This window comes from Colobus angolensis, unplaced genomic scaffold, assembly GCF_000951035.1.
Source record: "Colobus angolensis palliatus isolate OR3802 unplaced genomic scaffold, Cang.pa_1.0 Scaffold280, whole genome shotgun sequence".
NCBI lineage: Eukaryota > Metazoa > Chordata > Mammalia > Primates > Cercopithecidae > Colobus > Colobus angolensis.
Genome location: NW_012116044.1, coordinates 4,382,287 through 4,393,081, shown reverse-complemented (window position 1 = coordinate 4,393,081; position 10,795 = coordinate 4,382,287). Strand labels below are relative to the sequence as shown.

Below are 10,795 nucleotides of genomic sequence, written 5' to 3'. Positions count from 1 at the left end.
AAAAAAAAAAAAAAAGAAAGAAAGAAAGAAAGAAAAAAAGAAAGAAAGAAAGAAAGAAAGAAAGAAAAGAAAGAAAGAAAGAAAGAAAAGAAAGAAAGAAAGAAAGAAAGAAAGAAAGAAAGAAAGAAAGAAAGAAAGAAAGAAAGAAAGAAAAGAAATCCTAACTCCCAATGTGAGTGATCCTTTTAGGTGGGATGGCCTTTAAGAGGTGATTAGAACATGAGGAAAGAGACCTGATGAATGAGATTAGTGTCCTTATAAAAGAGGCCTAAGAGAGCTCCCTTCTCCCTTCGCCATGTGAGGACACAGTAAAAAGATGGTTGTCTATAATCCAGTAAGAGGATCCTCACCAGACATTTCATCTGTTAGCATCTCACTTTTGAACTTCCCAGCCTCCAGAACTGTGAGAAATACATTTCTGTTGTTTATTAGCCATTCAGTCTACAGTATCTTCTTTTTTCCCTCAGCCTCCTGAGTAGCTAGGATTACAGGCACCCACCACCATGCCTGGCTAGTTTTTACATTTTTAGTAGATACGGAGTTTCACCATGTTGGCCAGGCTGGTCTCAAACTCCTGACTTCAAGTGATCTGCTAGGATTACAGGCGTAAGCCACTGTGCCTGGCCAGTCTACAGTATTTTATTATAGAAGCCCCCAAAATCTAAGACAGATACCTTAATCATTAAGCACCAGGTTACACCAATTACTTTGTAATTTGCTTAGAATCTTCCTTCTAAATTTGGAGAAAAAAAATGTTTTTCTAATTTTCTCTATAACTTTCATAGTTTCCAGAATTAGTCTATGGCTCACAGATAATAGGCTGTCTTTAGTATTGAAAACCCTTTTATGTAACCTGTTAGTAAAACTCATCTATTAGGGTTACTTTGAAGATCAGAAAGAAATATTTAAAAACATTTCCTAAGGTATAAAATGTTTCAAAATAAAAGGTGATTATTTTTTCTAGAACAAGAAGACAGTATACTTCTAAAGTATTATTTTCTTATTCATTTATTAGAAGACATTCATCAAAAACTAATCTCTGGAAAGTATTTGGAATTTTTTTTTAACTCTCTGTATGTGCCATATCAACATTATGGTAAGAATAATTAGAATTTTGCCTGACATTTTGTCACTTACAAGAATTTCGTTAACCAAAAAAATGTAGGCAACTATAAAAATCCCTAAATCTTTTGATCATGACAAACAAGGTTTATATATTAAGCAGCGTCCTGTTCAAGAGGAATTGTACAGTTGTACAGAAATGTGCCTTTTGGTGTTATTGGTTATTGCTCTAGATCAAGTGCAATACTTCTTACCCATTGCTCTGAGTGAAAGATGTAACAAACATTGTTGTTGGCTTCACAAAGACTGCTTCTTGCTCTTATATGGAGAATCTCAATACCAGAAAATGAGATGGATAAATTTTGCAGAAAACAAAGTATTTAATGTGAGGTGAATAAGACTCAAGCCCATACAAGTTAAAGGTATATATAACTAGGTTTATTCCTGTCACTTATATGCCCTCCCTACCTTTGCCTTCCACATTTTGTAGAAGTGAGAAGGAAGTATTAAGGTCCTAGGTGTTCTTAAGTTGGGGTTTGATAGAATTTTGGCCCATGAACTTGGATGAAGAGATTACTTAAAATAAGCTGGGTGTGGTGACTCACACCTGTAATCCTAGCAATTTGTGAGGCCAAGATGGGCAAATCTCCTGAGGTCAGGAGTTTGAGACCAGCCTAGCCAATGTGGTGAAACCCAGCCAGGCATGGTGGCGTACACCTGTAGTCCCAGCTACTCGGGAGGCTGAGGCAGGAGAATGGCTTGAATCCGGAAGGTGAAGGTTTTAGTGAGCTGAGATCATGCCATTGCACTCCATCCTGGGTGACAAGAGCGAAACTCCATCTCAAAAAAATGAAAATAAATAAATAAATAAACAAAATAAAATAAGCATTGATTAAAGAAACTAAAGAAGACCAAGTAAATGGGGGGCTATTCCATATTCAAGATGGGAAGAATTAATATTTTAAAAATGTTCATACTGCCCAAAGAGATTTACAGATTCAATGCAATTTCTACCAAAATTCCAATGTCATTCATCACAGAAATGGAAAAAAAAAACCCTAAAATTTCTGTACAATCACAAAAGACCCAGAAAAGCTAAAGAAATCTAGAAAAAAAGAACAAAGCTAGAGGCACTACCTGACTTCAAAATATATTACAAAGCTGTAGTAATCAAAACAACATGGTATTGGTGTAAAACAGACACATTGAGCAATGGCATAGAATAGAAAGTCCAGAAATAAGCCCATTTATCTATGGTCAATTGGTTTTCTAGAAAAGTGTCAAGAACACACAACAGGGGAAAGACAGCCTGCTCAATAAGGGATGTTAGAAAACTAAATATCCACATGGAGAAAATGAAAATGGACCTTTATCTTACCCCTTATACAAGAATAAATTCAAACTGGATGAGAACCATAAATGTAAGACTGGAGACTGTAGAATTACTAGAAGAAAACAGGGGAAAAGCTCCAGTGAATTAGCTTGGATGGATCATAAGCTCCCTGAAAGAAAATGCCATTCTGTTCACTCTTTTGGTTCCCAATTAGTTGAATAAGCATATTTGAATGAATGAATGAATGACTACTATAAATGCTGTGAATTCATAACATTGCTTTGCTGTTCACTCCCTTGACAACAGTCCTGTGTACACTTGTATAGGTTTATTTCCAAAGTTCCTAGGTGAGCTGAATTTAGACACTTGTTTATTATATATTGCAATGACTAGAGGCATTGTTTAGTTCTGTGAAGCTGCTGTAACAAATTACCACAAACTATGTGGCTTAAAACAATAGACATTTATTCTCTCACAGTTTTGATGGCTTAGAAGTCCAAATGCAAGGTATCAGCAGGGCCACCTTCTCTCTGAAGGAAGGATCCTTCCTTGCCTCCTTCTAGCTTCTGGCTTGCAATGGGCTCCTTGGTGTTCCTCAGCTTGTGGCAGCATGACCCTAATCTCTGTCTCTGTCTTCACACAGTCTTCCTCCGTGCATCTCTCCACATTTACAAATTTCTCTCTCCTTATAAGGACATCAGTATTGTATTTAGGGCTCACGCTAATCCAGTATCACTTCATCTTTATTTGATTACATCTGCAAATACCCTATTTCCAAATAAGTTCACATTCCCTGGAAATTTAACATCCAACACTCATAATCCTAAGTTGCACTTATATAGTTCTTCCTATGTGCCAGGCACTACTCTAAGCACTTTACCTATATTGGTTTATTTAATTATCACAAGGGTTCTATGAACTAGGTACTATCATTATCTCCATATTGTAGAATAGCAAACTGAGGCAGAAAGAGATTATATAATCTTCATGGTCACATTGTGACATGGTCACATGGTCAAATAGGACTGACCTTTCTCTATGGTCACATTTTAGATTCAAAACCTGGAAAATTGGCTAAAATGTTCATGCTTTTCATCATTACAGACTACAGTATCTCAGATAAGATGGGACTCATCCAATGAAGCAAATATTTTGAGGATTTCTTTTGTTATGGAACCTATGCTTAATGATAAAGCTAGAGGGATGAAGTTAAAACTCTAATATTTTAAGATTATATACATATATATATCTTATTTTCATTAGATCACATAAAATGCTTCAATATGTAACACAGTTATCTTCCTTAGAAAGTATATACTTGTGAAATTCTTTGTGGTATCCCTGGGAATCCCTTTACCGTGTATCCATGGCATTCTGCCTTTACTGGGCTCATTTCTTCCTATTCCCTGGAATATTTATCAAGGGAAGTTTCTCCTTTCCTACTCTACTCTATTTTATAGATATACATCCATATAACTATATAACTATATATATTTTATATATATATATATAGAAAACTTCGGAGAGTTTGGATCTGGAGACAGACTGCTTATCCTCTCGGTGTGACTTTGGACAAAATATTAAAACTATATATATATATATATTTGCTTCACACTTGTGAAGTGTTGAAGATTAAACAAGTTTATTGTATAAATTGCTTAGAATAGTGCCTGGCAAATATGCTATTTTTACGACATTAATTATTAACATTACCATTATTAACATTACCATTACTATTGAAAATAAATTCTAAATTATTTATTTTACGTAGATGATCTATTAGGAGAAAATAAATCTTTAAGTCAAAATGAATATTATTTTAATGTATGTTTCACTTCTTCCACTTAAACTTAAGAATTGCTTATTTGCTTAAAATACTCATAAACATCTGTATTTTAAAAAAAATTCTCTCTCTGGCTGTCTGGTGTGGTTCTTCTCACTCCAAAAGTGGGGCAGATGAAACCAGAAGGATAGGTATATACAGCATAACTTATGAGTGCCTAAGTGTTAGGTCTGTGACTGTCATCTCTCCCACCTTCTGTGAGATTCCTCCCGTTGGTGTAGGAAGCGACAAAGGTTCAGGAATCCTTGGATAAATATAAACACAAGTTTGAAAACTATAAGTGTGAGCTTGTTTGTTATAATGACTCATCCAGATGCAAGCAAACAATCTCATCAAGATCTACACTTACTGGATTTCTAGAGTCACTTTCTTTTATGCTTATGTATCAAAGTATGCCATACACCCTCAGAAGTTTTTGTTCTTTCTAGGTGGCAAACTTCCTGAATAAATTTGTATTTAAATTAATATGTAACAATTGAATTTCACTCAGAATTGTTTTTTTCTGATGTCTCACCTTTGTTAACTAGGTTGGTACAAAAGTAATTGTGAGTCTTGCAATTACTTTTAATGGATATTAAATATTAATGTTTTTCCCAGTACAAACATAAATAAGGGCTTATTTGTTTGATTTTTATATTTCAAAAGAAATAGGTCATTTGCCTTCAAAATGAACACATTGATGGCTTTCAGCTAGTGAAGTAGAAAATTTGGAAATGATATGCATTTGGGACATGAATTTTACTTTGACTAAAAAGAAACCTTATTAATTATATATTTTCTGTCTGGCCCACTACTGTCAATGTGATTTAAAAGATGAATGGTTAAGCTAGAATAGTGAAGAGAAAAACCACTGTACATATATTATCTGATGTTTACAGAAGCATATTTATAAAGTAATGTTTAAATGTTGGGGTACATTTGCATTTATTTTTTCAGGAATAACATAATTAAAGAATGTGAGAAAAAGAAATTTTAAGATAAACAATTTTTAAGTTCATATATAGACTGTAAGCCTTGTAGCAGAGAATAGAATTGTGTACGAAAATAATTATTCCCATTCCATATCCATTATGGTGAATAGGTATGAATAATGAAATTTCCCTACTTGGAAAATATTTGCTTTCTTTGTTCTACTACTTTGGGCTTTAACCTAGGTCTAAAGTACAGTAGTTTGGGGGTAAAGATGAGAGAAGAAAACTTCTGTTTCTGCCTTTAAGTAAGAAAACAGATACTATGCTGTAATTTCTAGTAGTGTTAGATTTTTTCCTCAAATATATTGTTCCTTGCCTTTGCTTTCAGTTCAAAAACAGTAGCTTGGGGACAGAAAGCAAAGCCTTAGAGTAGGAAAGGAAAAACTTCCCTTGATAAATATTCCAGGGAGTAGGAAGAAATGAGCCCAGTAAAGGCAGAATGCCATGGATACATGGTAAAGGGATTCCCAGGGATACCACAAAGAATTCTACAAGTATACGCTTCCTAAGGAAGATGACTGTGTTACATATTGAAGCATTTAATGCAATTTAATGAAAATAAGCAGATACTATATATCGAAATGCACATATGTGTTACAGATTGGAGCTTTTCATCAGTAACATAATAACTCCCCTTAGGTTTCATAGGCCTTTCCCAAACAGGCAGACAGACATATGTGATACTTGTGGAAAAAGATGGCTTTGCTTTTGTGAGATATGTAGTTGGACTAAGCTGATCAGAACAGAGGTTGTTTATTTTGTTTCTACTCAATCATTTCTGGCCTCTTGACAAACTTAATTACTTAAAAAAAATAGACAAGTATCGTAAATATATGAACTATATAATCTACGAATCTATTAGGAAAAATGGACATTTTCTCCATGTGTATGTACTTTGTTTTGTTATATAACACATTTATCATATATTTTCTGGCTATTTACCCCACAAAAATAGGCATGTGAATTATGTTTGCTCACAATCTCTAAAATATAACTATCCCTGATGTGCAAGTATTTTTGAACTCAGAGGACTGTGTTGTAATTAATACTGATGGAGAAACCAGAGTTAGAAATGTCTTTAGCAGACACTATAACACATTTCCAGCTTGGGCTTGGACTCACTGTAGGTGGCACCACACATGTGCAACACTGCTTGAAAATAACTGAGCAGATTTAACACAATCATCTAGAGCAGGTATCAGCAAACTTTTTCTGTAATGGGACAGATAGTAAATGTTGGGATTTGCAGGACATGTGGTCTCTGTACAACTCTTTAATTCTGCCACCATAGGCAAAAAGCAGCCACAGATAATGTGTAAATGAATGAATGTAACTGTGTTCCAATAAAACTTTATTTAGATTTGGCTCATCAAGCACTGATCTAAACATGGAAGTGTTTTAAAAAATAGTGAGTTTGGAATGAATTTTCCCATAAATGTGAGTGTCCGCTTGGATTTACATTTATTTCTATTTACTTGATGTTGCTCTTTCCTTTTTTACATTTTAAATTGTTGATATAACATTTTTTGTTTTAAAATGCGACTATTTTGTCTTCAAAAAGAAAAAAAAGTCTTAGGTTTTTTCTGCAAGCAAAATGGGAAAAAAGGTATTATTTTTACTATAATTACTAAGTCATAGACATGTAAAATCCACAAAATGGATTGATGATTTTGGAAATGCAATATCATACCCAAAGGCACAAGCTATTTCAAACAGTCTGTACATATTGGGCTAAAACAAAACCCAAACCAAACCTTAATTCCACCAGCAATGAAATGTGTCTGTGGCCTTGGTAGAAACATCACGACTTGCTCAACATGGCAAAATCCACAAATCCTCTCCAGTGCTGTGTGGAAGTATCCCAGCAGGTCCTCAAGTCCAGAGGTGAGGTGGGAGATTCTGGTTGCACCTAGTGCAAAGCATTTGAATCATTGGACCAACTTCCAAATCGATTTTTATAAATACGCACAAATAGGCTAGGCACAGTGGCTCATGTCTATAATCCCAGAACTTTTGGGAGGCCGAGGAGGGCGGATCACGAGGTCAGGAGTTCGAGACAAGCCTGACCAACATGGTGAAACCCCGTCTCCACTAAAAATAAAAAATATAGCCAGGTATGGCGGCACACACCTGTAATCTCAGCTACTCAGGAGACTGAGACAGGAGAATGGCTTGAACCCGGCAGACGGAATTGCAATGATCTGTGATCGCGCCACTGCACTCCAACCTCGGAGACAGAGTGAGACTCTGTCTCAAAAATAAATAATAAATAAATAAATAAATAAATAAATGCAAGTAAGTTACAGGCACTTGAAATATCTTTTGCTGGAATAACTCAACATTGCAAGATAAGGCATCACAGAGTGTACAGACCCAAGCTGGGTTCAACAGGCAAGGATTATGGTTCTCTCAGTCTCTCTCAGAAAACAAGAAGCTGTGGGATTAGGTTTCAGCCGAAGCTGTCTTCTCAGGACAATATTTAGGATTGCTCTGACACAATTTGTTGGGTCTGCCTTTGATAACAGTATAGCAAAACACTATTATCACCATTATGAAGAAGAAGTAACTGGTATGCATAAGATGCAAATTTATTAATGAACAGTCATCATCTGGAGCAATAACTGTATGCTTGGGATTAAAAGCATGATAGCCTTTTTCAATGGGCCTTTACTAACACCAGAAAACACTGTAATCTTGAGCATATTGTGTTGGCCCTTCTATCAGTTCCAAAGATCTTGCACCATAGTGTAGCATTGCTGTGTGTCAGAAACACAGTGCGGTGGCTGCACAGTGAAGGGGAACACACCCGGGGTGTCCCTGAGGGTCATGCAGGCTGTGAACACCATCTGCTCATGGGGACCATCAAGAGCACAGATATCTGATGTTCAAGTTGCAGGCAGAGTAAAGGTAATATTTGTCCCTTCGTGGGCTTCTCTGTCTCAAAGTCCAATCTGATGACCTAAAATGATTGAATACAGATGAGTGATGCCATGAGAGTGCCCTCCAAATAATTTGAGTGGGTCCAGGGTTAGGATGGTTTTGACTGAGATGTTAACTGGACCTGAATCCTCCAGGGCCTGGGAAGACCTGGTGGATGCTCTGGTCTGCATGGTCATTATGCTTCCCGAAGTTTTGGTGTCATTTTTGAGATGCCTTAATGTTTCATTTTCTGACGCATGCAAGTCCAAATCTTGGAACCATAGCAGAAAAGTATTCCGATCTTCTGCCATTTCTGGTGACTTAATCTCCGTGATTTTGAAGAAACAGTCCAGGGTTGGGAAAGCTATGCCATGGTGCCCACAACGATCATAAAGACCACCAAGGAGGCGGACCGATGATGTATACCTTCAGATTCTCCAGGGGGTTGATGTTAAAAATTATTTGGATAAGCTCCACCCAGCCTTGGCTGGCACCTGTGTGCCTGCAGGCCCAGCCAGCCAGCTGCTCAATGGTTTGCATCAGTCCTAGGGCCACTGGGCACCAGGCTCCCCACTGTCCTCGGGGGAATGTCCAGCCAGGTCCATAGGGCCAAGCTGAGGACGAGAGACCAGCCAAGCTCCAGAAGCTGCAATACAGGGTCTGCTTGACTCCAGTAACCACATTTAAATATTCTTAAAAATTGCTCAATCTTGAACTTTCCCACAGAATTTCCTTTGTTGAATGTCTTTAATTAAATGTAATGGATATAACCTGTTATATTTTAGAAAGTTTTAAAAGAGGCTATGTCTGCAGGACAAGATAAAGTTAAATAAGGAATATGAGATAGGGTTACAGTAGGATAGAAAACAGCAGGATAGAAAATTAAGATGTAATATGATGAGATGCACAAAAGACTGTTTGCAAAATTCCATTCATGTCCTACATACAAACCTTGCTTGATTCCTAATGAGTACTCAATAAATATTTCTTGGAAGAATAAAGGAATAAACAAGCTGGATATTATGAACCTTGTTTTCTGGTTCCACTCTAACTTGACCCTTGATTATTTTGATAATCACAGTGACAGTGAATTTCCACATCTTTCATAGGAAAACAGAAACATGTCAGTAATGATGGGTTAGTATTCATGAAAATATCAGGAGACTGGGATAATTTCTGACAGGTCTACTAAGCAAAAACTTAGATACTTTCCAGTGTTTTCTTCTTGTTGGCAATCTGTTATGTGCCATTTTACTTCTATAGAGTTAGCGGAACCATGAAAAATAACTTTATTGATATGTACACACACGCACATATATGTCACATAAATAGTCAATGATGTAAATGCTTCAATACTATAAACCTCTAAATCAACTTCATCATTTATTTTTCCTTAGTCCTTAGTCCTTAGCCCTTGCCAAAAAGAACCAGATATGCGTGGGTTTGTGTATATGATACAAATGAATGGTAAGGGGAGTGAGGAAAATAGTAATCACCTACTTACTATGTATTAGGAACACTTCCAATTGTTTCTAGTGTTGTCTATTTAATCCTCATGACTAACTTCTGATGTAAGATAAGCACAAACAAGAAAACTGACTTATGGAGAAATTAATAGATGTATCCAAAGCCCACAGCTAGTTGTGGAGCAGCTAAGATCCAAGGGCTGGCATTTTAACTGGCTGATACTCTCTTCACTGTGAGAAAGAAATCATCTTCCCTCAAACACAACTGTCTACATTTACGTGAATTTGCTATAATCTAGGAGACTATTGTCCAAAGAACTTGAGTGTTCAATTTAGGAACTTCCCTGAAATCTGATCAGCTTTTCAGTAGACAACATTCACTGAGGTTTATGCCCTAAGACTGTCTGAACCTCTTGCCCCAAAACGTTCACCTTGCTGTTTTCACTGATCTTAAACTGCATAACTTATCCAATCCTACTCAAACTCCTGCACTGAAAAATCCACCTTAAACCAAACTATTTACACTCTTTTAGAAAATGAATATTTCTCTAAATGCTTGCTCTTTGTATTATCCTGTTATTCTGGGTTCAAGAATAAGTGTGTAGGTCATAATTTAATCACTACCATGTAGTCAGAGAAAAAGAAACTTGGGGATGCATAATAGGTTGGTCCCTTGTCTGGGTGATATTCTCTTTTCTTTTTTTTTTTTTTAATAATTATCAGTCCTCTTGTTGGTATGCAGAGATGCTTCAAATTAAAAATATCACTATTTGCAGTTGTATATGCCCTTGTTCTTAAACAGATGCATATATAATATTTTTAAACATATTTGAGCACATTTGTCAGCTCAGAAAATGAAAATGCTAAATATAAATTTTGCTAATATTGCTTCATTTTTATAACCTGCAAACAAACTTCTTTGCTTACAGTTAGATGTTGTTTAAAAGCTCAGTTCTAGATAAGTTTATGAATGGAAAGTGAAGTCATGTAGATTGGTAAAAATGATAGAACAATTTACAAAAAGCTAACATGGAGATTTCAGGGTGTAGTAACACAGAAATAGAAATTAGAATTATAAAATCTAGTTTGTCTTATTTATTTGGCTGTTCTTGCATTGCTATAAAAATCCGAGACTGCGTAATTCATAAAGAAAACAGGATTAATTGACTCATGGTTCTGCAGGCTTTACAGGAAATACTGT

At 35.9% G+C, this 10,795-nt stretch overlaps 1 pseudogene; it reads right to left on the bottom strand.

The window, feature by feature from the left end:
• Positions 1–7,651: 7,651 nt before the first annotated feature.
• LOC105516432 lies at positions 7,652–8,668 on the bottom strand (annotated as a pseudogene).
• Between the last annotated feature and the right edge of the window lie 2,127 nt (positions 8,669–10,795).